Raw genomic sequence first — 15,019 nt, forward strand, 5'->3', positions numbered from 1 at the left:
CCGCAATCTGCTGCAAATCACCACTTTGGAACAAATTGCCACTTGGGGGGGGATTTGTGGGGCGGGGGCGGTGTCAGTTCTAATGATGCACTTAATGTAATGTGTAGTTTGGCCCTGAACACTCTCCCAGCGCAAGTGATTAAACAGCTTTGGCAAGCCATAAGTGGTTCTCACTTCTTTTCCATGTTAAAGGGAAGTCTGGAAGTCACCAAGGTAAGAGGCTTGGACTTTTCTAGCTAGTTTCCCCCTCTTGGACGAGGAGATCTATCGTAACCTCCCTGTGCGATAGATCTCCAGCCCTCTTGCCTGGCCTGGATGTCCAGGAGATTGCCTCTGCTCAGCTCTGCAATTGCGCCGCTGCCTTTGTTATACTGTAGCGGTGGCCTTCTTTTCTTAATTGCCTGATAATTTCCACCTGTGGGTGCCCATTTACACACCAAAAATCAATATTAAGTAAATAAGATGGTTCCCTGTCCCCAAAGGGCTCATAGTCTAAAAAAAGAAAAGCAAATTAAACACCAGCAACAACCACTGGAGGGGTGATGTGCTGTGGGTTCGACAGGGACATTTGCTCTGCCTCTGCTAAATATAAGCGAATCACCACTTTAAAGCATCATTGCCTCTTTGCTCAGTTAGCTGGGGACAGCTAGCTAAGCACAACTAGGTCTGGTTTGTGCTGGATATGCGGCCACCTAGGGACCCATATACACTGCCTTGGATCCGGAAATGGAAGAAAGGTGGGATATACATGTAATAAATAAATGAGAAATAAATGAAATCTGCCTCTGTACAGGAAAGCTTAGCACACGGATTCCAGTGGAGGGAGATACTGCTGAATTTGGGCAGAGTGTTAGGTGTTACACTGCAGCCATGTGTAACTAAGCTCTGATGGACCTATCCTGTTACAAAGGCGTTTTTTTGGAAGGAATCAGTTGGCACTAGGGAAGGGAAGGGAATCGAACCATTCCCCTGCCAGACCATTTCCCCATGACCTTCACTGTGAGGGCTAGTGTGGTGTAGTGGTTAGAGTGTTGGGCTAGGACTGGGGAGACTGGAGTTCAAATCCCTGTTTATCCATGAAACTCAGTGGGTGACGCTGGACCAGTCACTTAACTCTCAGCCTAGCCTACCTCACAGGGTTGTTGTGAGGATAAATTTAACCATGTACATTGCTTCCTTGGAGGAAAAGCAGGATATAAATGTAGTGAAATAATAAAATAAAATAAAGTAGGTTTACCTTGCAAACAGGGCTTGGACGCTGTTCAGGGGAAAGCAACTGACAGCAAAAAGCGGAAGGTGCTGTCTTCCAATCCCTTCTGCATGCAAATAGCCCCTCCCAAAGGTGGTTTGCATAAGGAAGGGGCCAATTTAAACATTATTTTAGTATTACATGTAGCCACCTAATGGCACAGTGGGGAGGTAACTTGCCTAGGAAGCAAGAGGTTGCTAGTTCGAATCTGCCGGTATGTTTCCCTATGGGGAAACCTACTATGGGGCTATTCTCACGATCAGCAAAAATCAGGCTAGGAGAGCCTAGCCCGATTTTTGCTGATCGTATAAACCACCGGCGAGCCTGGTGGCTTATAAGCGGCTAGCCCGCTTTTGTATCCCTCCCCAAATGCGGGCTTCCCGATTGTGAGTAGCCACGGTGCGGCTCCTCACGAGTAGACCCCTGGAGGGGAGGCGAAAAGCTGCCTCCTGGCTCTGGGGGTTTTCCCCAATATGCCCTGCGTGTTTGTGCAGGGCATACTGGAGCTTCCGCGGGCCACGTGGCCCCTGAGCTCACCAGCCCCCACCAGCTCCGTCACGGATCCAGCAATCGTGTGGGCGGACAATCTGGCCGCCCAGGGCTCCCTCCCTGCTCGTGTGCGGGGAGAGCGGACTTAGCCCGCTCTCCCCATGCACTCTCAAGAACCGGGTCTCACTGATCATGAGATCCGGCTCCTTGTTTCCCAGACTACGGGGAACACCTATACCGGGTAGCAGCGATATAGGAAGATGCTGAAGGGCATCATCTCATACTGCATGGGAGATGGCAATGGTCAACCCCTCCTGTATTCTACCAAAGAAAACCACAGGGCTCTGTGGGCGCCAGGAGTTGACACCGACTCGATGGCACAACTTTACCTTTAGTATAACATGTAGTTTGCCCCTCAGTGAAGCCTGGGCGTGAAAGGTTTTAAAGGGGTGATCTTTCCCAATTGAATATTTTTTAATACTAGCAACGCAGACTACTTTGGGCCATCTGTAAGGAAAATAAAGCCACCAAGGGAGGGACTGTATGTGCTCTCTGAAAGTTGACCTCAGCCGCCTTCGCTTGTGTTACTTTGGGAATGACAAAGTGTGTGAGATGCTGACAATGATCTATATGCTGAAGCGATAAATCCAGACTTGTTATGGCTCCGGGAATTACATTTTTCATTCAATTACCTGGCAGAGAAGCCACTGAGGCATCTGCCTGCTGAAATCATTTCCAGCAAATGGTTGTCGGTGGGATCTCCTGAATAATGATGGTGGCATCTCTTATCCCTTGAAAGAGGTAGGTCATCATTAGAGCTGCACATGTTTTGTAATGAGAAGCTTTCAGGTGGGGTGGCATTTCTTTGTGACAGGAAGGGGTATAAGCACAGCCTGGGAGAGATCAGCAACCAGAGCCCCTGAGCCAAAACTGGCAACTTGAGAGGTTTGTTTGTTTGTTTATTACATTAATATACTGCCCCATCCAAAGGCTCTGGGTTGTGCACAACAAATAAAATACAGGAACAAACACTGTTTAAAACAAACAGGTTAAAACAATATAAAAACAAATTTAAAATGGTTCAAAGCCATTTAAAACCAATTAAGAATACTTAAAAACAATTTTAAAACAATTTTAAAAGCTTGGAAGGTCAGGCCAAACAAGTAAGTCTTTAGGGCTCTCTTGAAGGCCAACAATGAGCCCAAACTACGAATACCTGTCGGGAGCACATTCCACAGGTCAGGAGCAGCTACAGAGAAGGCCCGACTCAGAGTTGCCACCTGACGGGCTATTGGTAACTGGAGTCAGGCCTCCCCGGATGATTTCAGCGTGTGATGGGGATCATACAGAAGAAGGAACTCTCTAAGGTAACCCAGACCTAAGCCATTTAGGGCTTCAAAGGTGATAATCAGCACTTTGTACTTTGCCTGGAAACATATTGCACCTATACCGGGCATCTAGTGCAACTGCTTGAGAACAGGCATAATATGGTCTCTCCAGATCATCCCAGAGACCAGTCTGGCTGCCTGTAGCAGATTTAACCCAGTCTTTGTCTCAGAGCAAGCTCTGAGGGTTGTATGGGTCTAACATGATAGCCATGAAACTTGCCTTCATCTCATGTTGCCGTGGAGGCCCCACCACCATCCTGCATCCTCTCGTCAAATAGGGCTTCTAGCCAATCCAGTTCCTGGCCTGGACTCTGTGGGGTGAAGATGTGCAAGGGGACCAGAGTCAGGGTGCCTGATGAAGGTAGATACTTGAATTAATGGGGCTAGGAGGCCTGGATTCAAATTCTCCCTCAACCAGGAAGCTCATTAGGTGAGCAAGCATGGTCTCTCAGCCTAATCTATAATTATCTACCTCACAGGGTTGTTTTGAGGACACCACAGCAGGGGGCAGAGAAGAACCAGGTTGCATTCCAGGCAAATGAAGATCCAGGGCCGGAGGCAGGAATGTAATCAGAACTGGACAGTTGACTTGGGTTCTAGGGAAAGTGGATCAGGATCTAAGAGGGCAGAAGCAAGGGAGTGTCATGTTGGGGACTACTTGGATTGGTCACAACCCAAGTTAGCAACCAGCAAAAAAAGGAGTAGGAGCTGGGCAAATTCATCACAGTACCAACAGGTCGCTTGGACTGAGGAATTAGTTCAGAGTCCTTTATAGGGCCTGGTGAGCTGGGATTGGTCTTTTGAGTCAGCTGACAGGTACTGCAGCCTAGGAGCTGCCATTGAAGATCAGAGCTCAGATTTTGCAGAGGGTGTCTGGTGCATGAGGGAAGGCATCTTCAGCCTGGCTGCCGGGAGCCTTAGTTCAGGACTTCCCCCTTGGCATCTTACACAGAACATATTAGCTCTAGGACCATCACTGTTGCTGCACTATATCCATTGCCAACTGGAAAGCTCTGTTCCCTGCTAACTGGGCAAAGAGGCACCTTTTAACATAGTGATCCTGTTTATTTCGCAGGGGGAGAGTAACTGGCCCTATCCACCCCCAGCACAGTACCTCCAGTGACTGTTGCTGGTATCTATCGTATGTTTCATTTTAGATTGTGAGCCCTTTGGGGACATGGTTCCATCTTATTTGTTTGTTTATTTGTCTGTAAACTGCCCTGAGCCATTTTTGGAAGGGTGGTATAGAAATCAAATCAAATAATATTATAAATAATAATCCTCACAGTCTGGAAAAATGCATGTATACCAATTTTGAGAAGTTACACTTTTGAGCACCCATGAGTAAAGGGCTAGTGATTGTTCAGCATTAGAAAAGCTTGAGGCATTTCCTTGTAGTCAGACTGAACATCAGCACCGCTGATTAGCAGAATCACCAGCATTGACTTATTGGATGAGATCTGTATGGTATCGATGCCAAGTATGTGGCATCACGTTGTTGCCCACATAAGGGAGTTGATGTGCATCGGGGTGGCCCATCGGAGTCTCTCCAGCTTTGTCAGACTGAAACTCTCCTCATCATCAGCTGCAAAAATTGAGGCTAGGGGCGATGTAGTCCGGGCCTGCTCAACTCCAGCCCCCCAGCACTCTCTGCCACCAAAATATATGTCCCCAAGTTGCCCATAATCCCCAGCTACAGTGGCCAATAGCCAGGGATTATGGGAGTTGTAGGCCAACATCTGCAGGAGGGCCGAAGTTCTGCAGGCCTGATGTAGTCCAACTCCAGCTGGAGGATCTCTGGTTGACCATTCCTGGTTACATCTTGACTATCTGTAGTGCTTTGGAGAGCATAGAGAAAGCTTTCTGTGAGAGTTTCCTGTTCTTGGCATATCATATTAATATTGAAGGAATTGCTTTGGTGAGAAAGGTCAGAATGGAGAAACATCCTGCTTCTATTTAGGGGAGGAGGTCACAGCTCAGTGGAAACGCCCCTGCTTGGCACGCAGAAGGCCTCTGGCTCATGTTGGAGAGGTGACTTCTTAGGCATCGACTCTCAACACCATTAACTCCTACTGACCACTAGGGACATAAGGAGTAGAGTCAATCTATATGGTTTGGAACAATGGCAATAAAGCAGCATGAATCAACTCATTTAAAAAAAATGAATCTATATTGTAGCTCCAGTACTCTTTGTAACATAATTATGGTACTTTTACTTCAAATGAACACATGCTTGGAGGTTGCATGTATACTTTTCTGAATGAAACCATAGATACTACTTTTTTTAAAAAAAGGAAAGAAACATCAGTGGGTCATCATGGTTTGCATTAACCATAGTTTAGAATCAAAGTCAGGATTTGAGTTTCTAATCAAGACAATCAGGGAAACCATGGTTAAGAACTGCTTCTCTGTTTACATTTGCCACTTGCTAAGTACTCATGTGTCTAGGTGCAGGGGCTGCTGAAAACAGAGTGACATGGCAGCAGAACTGATCATCTACCAGATGCACCTGCCGATCTTGGCCTAACTTCTAGGGGCCAGAAAAGTGGTCGTGAGAATGGGGCCTGTCAATGGTGCAGGGTAGAAAAATTATAGAGGTGTTTCACATGACACATCACGGAGCTGGGGGGGAGCTGCAGGGATTGGGGGCCGCAGGGGCCCTTGGAGGTTCCAAGATGCCCTGCACAAGTGCCCGGGGCATTCTGGAATGACCCCCGAGGTCCAGAGGCTGGCTGTAGCCTCCCGGTCAGGGGTCTACTTGTCACTGTGTGCCGTGACGGTACACGAGAAAAAAAGAGGTTAATGGGAGCACTCATTTAAGAGGAAGGGGAATTAGGCGGCCTAGCTGCCTTGGAACCACCGATCTTGTCCGTGGTTCCCATGATCAGTAGAAAGCAGGCTAGGCTCCCTTAGCCCGCTTTCTACTGATTGTGGAAATAGCTTCATATTTTTCTTTGAAAAGTCACTGCCTGAGCATTTTTGATTTTTATAATAGCATTTATACAGTGTGAGAGGCTTTAGGTATTTTCTTCCTTTCAAAAGCTTGTAGGGAGAAAGCAAGAAACTGGCAAGCATATTTCAAGGAGGGTGTGTGTGTGTGTGTGTGTGTGTATGATTGAGAGAGAGAGAGAGAGAGAGAGAGAGAGAGGTAGGTGATGCCCTGAGAGCTTTTCTGCATGGTAGAATGTGCTGATAATGCAGATAACAGTAGGACAGATGTAATCCCTAAATCAAATATTAACAAGGAAGCGGGTGTGTGTGTATGTGTGTAAGGAGGGCTGTGGAATTACAAGTTCTCCTTGCTTTTTAAAAGCATGCTCAGAGAGTTCTGTATTTAACCAGTCACAAGCTGGCCTCTTTCATTTCCCTTGAGCTCCCCTTTCCTTTTCTGCAGATTAGATTAGCTGTTCATTATATTCCTTTTGATGTTATTAAGTGGCAGCAAATGTAGACCTGGAAAAATAATTCCTTTTATGCTTCACGATCCTTCTTTTTTGTTACTTTGTTATACAGTATCCCACCTCTTTATATACTTATATTTAAAACGTATTAATAATATTTATATATGGTATATTTGTTTTCTTTCTCTTTATTTTAATTTTATTTTTTTCCTTAATGCTCATCATTCTGAATTTTACGAACCTTTCTTAAAACTTTATGTGGACTTCAAAGTTTTTCAAACTTTTTTTTATTTTTTAAAAAGATTGTGTATCCATGAAACAGTGAGGCTATTCACATGCATGTGTAAAACTGGGCTAAGGGATTCCAGCCTGGTTTTGCACATGCATGTGAACCGCCAGGATTGGGCCCGATCCTGGCGGCTACATGGTGGGAAACACACCAAAGTAGCCTCCCTCTAAAATGAGGTTAAGGGAGCGAGTGCTCCCTTAACCTTATTTTCTTGATTGTGTGTCAGGCGGCTGGCACACAATGGCCAGCAGCTCTGCTGGTCAGTGTTAGAAGAGCCCCTGAAGAGTACTTGCCTCTCCCTGTGGTTGAGTCACCATTTTACACTGCTCTAGCTGGTGTACTTTGGCAGGGAGGGGGACCCAGAGACAGGAGATCTGGTTTTGGAGAGGAGGTGGGTGTAGTGGTAGTAGGCAGGTAGAGTGATGCCTTTGGCTGTCCTATGATGCACTCACTGCCTGAGGCCACCAACTCACTTCGCCTCATGAGAGAGCCGTCCCCAGATACAGAAGTTAGAAGCAAGAACTTCCAAGGCCATGCTGAGTGTCTCACTCATGGGGAAGATGGTTACATGTTTACATAATGCCTGAGGAGAGTTTCTGTGGCAGCTGGGTGGTAGAGCTAGTAAGAAAATGGTGGTTTTGAATAGCGATGACATCTTCCATCTGTCCATTAAAAAGCTTTCACTGTGAGGAATGAATAAATTATTGTTTAGGGAGCTGACTTGACTTGCTGATACCCAAGTTGAAGAGGGTAGCTCTCTTTTAGCAAGCTTTCCAGTCAGGGCCCAAGATCCACAAAGACAGAAAGCCAAGATCACACAGAGGTCATGGGATAGAGAATGCAAGAAAATGGCGGAGACCTGCTTCTCACCCCTTTGCTCTTGCTCTTTGAAATACGTTCCAGTACATTTGGGCTTCCATTAGCTATTCAGCAGGGTGTGTTTGTGTGTGTGTTTTCTCACTGTGGTTACATTCCATTCATTTAATGTCTTCCCTTGAGAATAAGGACTGCCTCACCGACTCATTGAAGATGATGGTGTGTAGGAATTCAGAGAGATTGTGTGGGTAGAAATTATAACTTGCTTGGGTAGAATTCAGAGAAACTGTGTGGGTAGAAATTGATTTGATAAAAGTTCTTCAGGAGAGAAAAATGGTGTTGGATCCGGCAGCGCCTGAAGTAATTTTGCTCATCTCCCAAGTCTGAAATGCACAACTGAAGTGTAAAATGAAATTCCTTTGTGTAAAACATGGTTTATGAAGCGAGGGCATAAAAGGGTGCAGAGCTATTTTGCACTGTTGATAACCAGGAGGTTGCTGGGGTAGTTAGGGTCACAACCTTTTAACATGGCAAATTTGTGAGCGCTTCCCACCATTGACACTGGGCCAGTAGGACCATCTCTTCATTGTAAGAAATAAATAATGCAGAAAGTAGAAATAAGTGGATAGTTCTCACTTTGGAGGGGACTCAGGGGAGAAAAAAGTAGGGTCCACATAGCTGTCTGTGCACAGATTCAGTGAGGCAAGGGGGCTTCTGTTGGGAAGCAAGGCCAGATCAAGACCTGGCATCAGAGCCCAAACTGGGACACAATCTGGTGTGAAGCCTGGAACAGAGGAACGAAAGCCAGGCAAGGTTGAAGGCCAATGGCCATAAGTGAAGCTTGGAGCTGGTTCTAAGAGAAGCTTTGTATGTAGATGTTGTACCTGAATGAAGGACTTATATGGGGACTAGGAGCCTCACCCCTTCCTGGAACTTTGACCAGCTCCAACCCAAGGCATGCACCTGAGCTGGCATCCTCCTCCTGAGAAAACCCATTGGGAAGGAGGCCTCCACACATTTGCGTGCTGGAGTTCAGCCCTGATTTGACATTGCCTCTGCTTCTGAAGTCTCTCGGGTGATAGAAGGGGTCTGGGGAAGGAACTGGAATCCTGCTGGAGTACTGGATCTTTGGGGCTCTGGGGTTTTTCTAAAGGAGTGAGTACGGGGGCTTAGGGGCTGTTGGGTCCAGGGGGCTCTCAATAGGACCAGAGGTCTTAGCTGGGGTCTGTTTCTCCTCTATGGAAAGGGCCTGACATAAGGATCTCTACTAAGGCTGGTGCTTTTTAACTTATTCATAAATGATCTGGAGTCAGGGCAGGCCAGAAAGTCTAAACTGTCTTTGGGGGCTAACGTCTTAAGGATCTTGCCTGACTCTCTTCCTTCAACCCTCCCTTAAAATATTTGGAGGGATCAGACCCTCCCTGACTTTAGGCTCTGTGTAAGGGATGAGCAGTGAAGTGGTCAGGTTTGTGGATGAGACCCAACGATTCAGGATGGTTGAAAACCTCAGTGGGTTGAGAAGAGCTCCAAAAAGGATTTCTCCAAACTGGGTAAATGGATAACCAATGAGGTCTAATCTAATTAAGCGTAAAGTGAGGTGCGTGATGAGTGGGTGGGAATCCCAGTTTCAGATACAGACTGGTGGGGTCTGCAGTCGCTCACCAGGAAAGAGATAATAGGGTCCTGGTGGATAGCTCAATGAAAAGACCAACTTGCTGTACAGCAGTTGTGAAACAGGCAAATTCCATGGTGGGTTTTTAAAGAAATGGGATCCTTTCCTTAAGAACAAAACTGCCGATGCCATAATGTCCTTGCATACATCTGTGGTGTGGCCTTGAAATACTGTCCACTGTTGAGGTTGCTGTATCTCCAAGATATTCTAGGAATGGAAAAAATGCAGATGCATCTGTTTCACAAAATCTGAAGAAAAAACCCTAAGGGGGCACCCGCCCCATGTCCCAGGGTAACTCAATGGAATAGAATGTTCGCAGATTCGGGGGCAGTAAACAGAAAACCAGGTGGATGGAGCTAATGGAACTCAGTGGTGATGGGAGGGAAGGATGGCTGGGAGTGGGGGAAGACAGGGAAATTTCTCAGCTTGTAGAATGCTCCCTCAGGATGGTCACAACTCCTACTTCTGAGGGGGAAAGGTGCCTAAAACCTTCACCATGCTCATGCACAGGCATAGGTCTACATAGGTCTCCTTCTTCTACATGATCCCCACCGCACGTTAAAGTCATCTGAGGAGGTCCATCTCCAGTTACCACCGGTTCATTTGTTGGCGACTCAGAGGCGGGCCTTCTCTGTAGCTGCTCCTGGGCTGTGGAATGCACTCCCAGCAGAAATTTGCAGTCTTAACTCCTTACTGACCTTCAAGAGAGCCCTTAAAACCCATGTGTTCAGCCTGGTAATTAATTTTAATTGTTTTATGCTAACCTAGTTTTCCAGGGTTCTAATTGTTCTGACAGTTTAATTGTTTTTTTAAGATGTTTTAATTCTTATATTTATATTTCTGTTTTAATTGTTATTGGTTTTAATGGTTTCTGTTTTAATTGTAAACCGCCCTAAGCCATTTTGGAAAAATGAATGAATGAATGAATGAAAGAAAGAAAGAAATAGGTAATACATGCACACCAGGTGTATACTACAACATTTTCATGTGGATCTGTACTTGTATCTGCCCTATTGTCCTAAGACACACAGAGAGAGATATCTGGTAGTAGCCGAGTAGAGGGCTACTGCATGCTGAAGGAAATGCTGTGCGCCCTGTCGAGCATTAGAAAGCAAAGTAGAATGTCCATGTTTCTACTTTGAGGAATTAAAATGAAAACAAAAACAAAAACAAAAAACTTCCCCTCATTTCGATTTGGACCCAGTCTACGTTTGCTTGTGCCAGTGCTGGTTAATTTCCTCATTTATAGCAGATGACTTCTCAGAATCCGTGTACAGAAGGCAGATATCAAGCTATTCCAGACCTTTCGCTGCTGCTTATTTCAATTTGGTTGGCCGTAAAATTACAAGCTAGTTAAGATCTTGACAGCCATGGATGAACCGGGGAGACTGTTGTGGGGAGAGGGGGCAGCTTTTGAAAGAGTCCTGGAAGATGCCAAGGCGCAGCTCACAAAAGCCTGTTGGCCACCGACCTTGCTAATCATGTTCATTCAGTAACGAAGTCTTTGTTCGCAAAGATTAATGACTGTGCAAGATTCCTGCAGTGGGCCTTTTTTTCTCCTAAGGAACAAGAGAACCAGTTTATTAATCTTCTGCATAGGAAGCGTGGATTAAAAGTCGAGACAAAAGGGTTGGCTTTGGTGCAGAAGTTGCTAGCTGGAAGGGGATAATAACAGACGAAGCATCTCCTGGTGCTGGATCAAACCAAAGGTCCATTAGTCCAGTATCTTGTTTCCATTAGTGACTAGTCACAGGTCCCTGGTGCGCTCACTAGCAGGCTGGGCCCCCACCTCCGTGCTGTTCGTCTCTCAGCAATTTGTGTTCACTTGTACTCACAGATACACTGCTTCAGAATCTGGATGTTCCATTTACCCATAGCCAGTGAAAGACCTTAGCCCAATTCAGACATTGTGCTGTACGAGTATACAGATGTCTGTACACTTGTACACGTGATTGTGTGAATGCCTGTACCTGTGTTCATTTAAAAAGTCAACCTGGAGACAGGCCTTTCACCTGCATGGTATAGTTAGGGAGTGTACTTCTGGACCTGCATTCAGCATAACGTGTCTGTGATTGTACCTGAGGACAGCTCTGTATCTGCATACACTCGTCGTATGAGAGTTGAACATAATGTGTGAATGAGCCTCATGAGATGGCCCAATCCCTTTCAAAAGGGATCCTAGCTAATGCCCATCACCACACATACTAACTGGACAAAGAAGCACCTTTTAAAAGTGGTGGCTTCTTTATATTTCACGGGGGTTGGGGGGAGGAGAGCAACTGTCCGCATTCAGTCAGCATAACGTCTTTCGGTGGCTTCTGCTGATGTCTCCCGTGAGAACCGTTTGACTCCTTTTTCTGTATACACTTCTTTTAAACTTTGTTGTTGCAAAGTGGTATATACATATTTTTAATAATATGATGATAGTGAATTTCTTAGGTTAGTCAGTGCATATAACAACATAATGAGGCTCTTCTCACGGTTAGTGAGAAAAGCCTGGATGGGGTTTGCGGGGAGAGCGGGATAAGCGTGCTCTCCCTGCAGATGAGCAGTCAGACTGCTTCGGGCGGCCAAAGCGGCAGCCCACACAACTGCCGGCTCCGTTACGGAGCCGGCGGGGGCTGGAAGGATCGGCCTCCGGGAGCGTGGCCCCAGGAAGCTCCATCATGTCCTGCGCAAGTGCGCAGGGCATGCTGGAAAGACCCCCCCAAGCTGGGACGCTGCTTTTCAGCTTCCCGGTCGGGGGTCTACTTGTGAGTTGCCGCGCCGTGGAGCCGCACCACGGCAACTCACGATCGGAAAGCCCGGGTTAGCGGAGTGCTCACTCCACTAACCTGGTCTTTGGGGAGGGCTACTTAAGCGGGTGACCCGCTTTCGTGAGACCGGGCTCGGCTGCGAGCCTGGTGGTTCTCACGGTCCTCCGAAATCATTCTCCCTTAGCCTGATTTTGCGTGACCGTGAGAATAGCCTGTGTGTGTGTGTGTGTGTGTGTGTGTATGTATGTATGTATGTAGGGCATTAGCAATTCAGGACCATTGCACATATTATGCAGAGGTAACCTGGGTGTTCTGAGTGTACATACCACAGGGACAGCAGTCAGCCACGGCCCTCTTCCCAGCGCAGATGTATGAAGCACGTGTTTGCAGAGTCCAAGGCGGGGGAGTGAGGAGAAATGGGACACTTTACTCAGGCCAGGAAGCCTGGGAGTACGGGGGCATTGGAAGTCTGAGGGATTGGAAGTCCATTACCATGAAGAAAAAACTGAGGCTGAATTGTCGCTCATGGTTGATAATGTGTAGGCACGCATTTCCCGGTATTTATGTGACATGAACAGGTCTTGTGAGATTCCCTAGACAGAGACAATCAAAAACAGTGTTGAGAATTGTTGCATGAGAATAAGCAACATTCTGAAGATGGAGGAGCTGCTCCAAACCCTCCTCTAGAAGAGTGTGTGTGCATGAGAGAGAGAGAGAGAGAGAGAGAGAGAGAGAGAGAGAGAGAGAGATGTTCACCACTCATACAGTGAGTGTACAGTGTACACAGGTACAGATCTGTACACAGATGCAGTCATTTGCATGTAACAGGTACAGAAGTACACTCCTATCTGTACCCTGCATTTGAAGGGCCTGTATCCAGGTTCTCTTTTAAAGTGAACACAGGTACAGTCATTCACACAAACACGTGTATGAGTGTAGCCTGCACGTACACCATAATGCCTGAATTGGGCTAATGAGAGAAAGAATTGTAGCATTTGTGTTGGACGGGAGGCCTTCCAATCTCCTGCTTGGAGCAAGAAACTGCTACCACTCTGACAGGTGACCATTCAACTTCTGAAAAACTTCAGCAAAATAGAGCACACCACAATACGAGGAGATGTTCCACTGTCAAACAGCTCTTAAAGTTAGGAGATTCCTTCAAAGGTCTAGCTGTACCTCCTCCCTTATAATGTCAACTCATTGGTCCTAGTCCTCAGCTTTGGAGCAACAGAGAACAGGTTCACTCCTGTGCCAGGCCTTCAGATACTTGGCTATCGTATCTCCTCTTCAGGCTAAACATACCCAATCCCTTTAACTGTTCCTCTCCATCTTTGCTGCCCTCCTCTGAACCCATTCCAGTTTATCAGTGTCCTTCTTAAAATGCAGTGCCCAGAACTGGATTCAGTAATCCAAATGAGGTCTGACCACTACAGAATAGAGTGGAACTATCATTTCTTGTGATCTGGACGTCATGTCTCTGCTGACGCAGCCCAAGATTTCATTAACTTTTTAAGCTACTGCATCACAGTGTCCTTGTACAGGACTGGAAGTCTGAGAGACACAGAGATAATATGCCTCCTTGTGTGAGTTGCTCACTCCAGAACTACAGATAACAAGCAGACCCATTGTGAGATTCAGCTAGTGCTTCCCCATCTCTTACAAGCTTTAAAAAGGCAGTCAAGAAGCATTTGTTCACCCTGGCTTTGAATGAGATACTGTTTTAATAGTTTGATGGCTTTTAATAGTTTTAACATTGTTTTAAATTTTAAATTGTAATATTTTAACTTTTTTAATTGTATGTATTGTTTTGTTGTAAACCGCCCAAGACTTGCGTTTTGGACCAGCTTTCCTCTTATACAAGACCTCATTTACATGTAGTCACTTACATGTAGTGTGTGTAGTTACATGTAGTCATGTAGTTGGGAAGAGAGCTGGTCTTGTGGTAGCAAGCATGACTTGCTCCCTTAGCTAAGCAGGGTCCACGCTGGTTGCATATAAAAGGGAGACTTGATTTGTGAGCACTGTAAGATATTCCCCTTAGGGGATGGAGCTGCTCTGGGAAGAGCATCTAGGTCCCAAGTTCCTTCTCTGGCAGCATCTCCAAGACAGGGTTGAGAGAGATTCCTGCCTGCAACCTCGGAGAAGCTGCTGCCAGTCTGTGTATGTAGACAATACTGAGTGAGATGGACCTATGGTCTGACTCAGTATATGGCAGCTCCCTATGTCGCCCATCCAAATGCCAACCAGGACAGATCCTGCTTGGCAAAGGGGACAGTTCATACTCACTACTGCAAAGCCAGCTCTTCAAGGCACAATTTGAAGATTGCTGGCTTTTAAAATGGACCCTGAGCTGCTAAAGAGGCTCCACGCTGGAGATAAAATTCTGTTCTTCTGCCATTTTGATTTAGAGAGCTCAGCGTAATCCTGAGCAAAATGACTGAAGAGCAGCCTCTTCAAAACGAAGCAAATAGCCTTTACTGCTTTCTCAGAAAGCTCAATTTGGCTTGCTGGCTGGAGTGCCACTGCTTGTTCCAGTATCTTGAAGGGTTTTTTTTTTTTTAAATTGTTGTTTCTTTGCTTTTTTTTTTTTTTAAGTTATTGGAGTGATGGGATAAAAGGCTTTATTTCAACACAGCCCTTCTGCCTTGGCCAGCTGTAGCTGATATTTCAAGCACTTTCCCGGCTGTCTGCTGCATTTCAGTGGGGCGACACAGGATGAATTTAGAGTTATCCATCTCGCTGGGCTGCCTGTGTGCATCATTTTGATGTAGTCACAGCAAAGGACTTGAAGGCTTTTCTTTGTGAAAGACGAGTGAGTGCTCCCAAAATAGCTCCTCCTAGTTTTCTAGAGCTCCCAGCACGGTTCTTCTCTGCAGCGCACCCCTATCCTGCATCTCAGTGCTAGTAACTCAAGGGTAACGTATACATAGATTAAGGTCATTTGTATAGCTCAGTCCAA

General features: G+C 46.2%; 1 protein-coding gene across 2 annotated transcripts in view; it reads left to right on the plus strand.

The window, feature by feature from the left end:
- FRAS1 (Fraser extracellular matrix complex subunit 1) overlaps nucleotides 1-15,019 on the plus strand; it is a 383,137-nt gene that overhangs the window by 99,061 nt on the left and 269,057 nt on the right. The gene's annotated exons all lie outside the window — the stretch shown is intronic.

The sequence above is a fragment of the Hemicordylus capensis genome, chromosome 5 (assembly GCF_027244095.1).
Source record: "Hemicordylus capensis ecotype Gifberg chromosome 5, rHemCap1.1.pri, whole genome shotgun sequence".
In the NCBI taxonomy this organism is placed as follows: Eukaryota; Metazoa; Chordata; class Lepidosauria; order Squamata; family Cordylidae; genus Hemicordylus; species Hemicordylus capensis.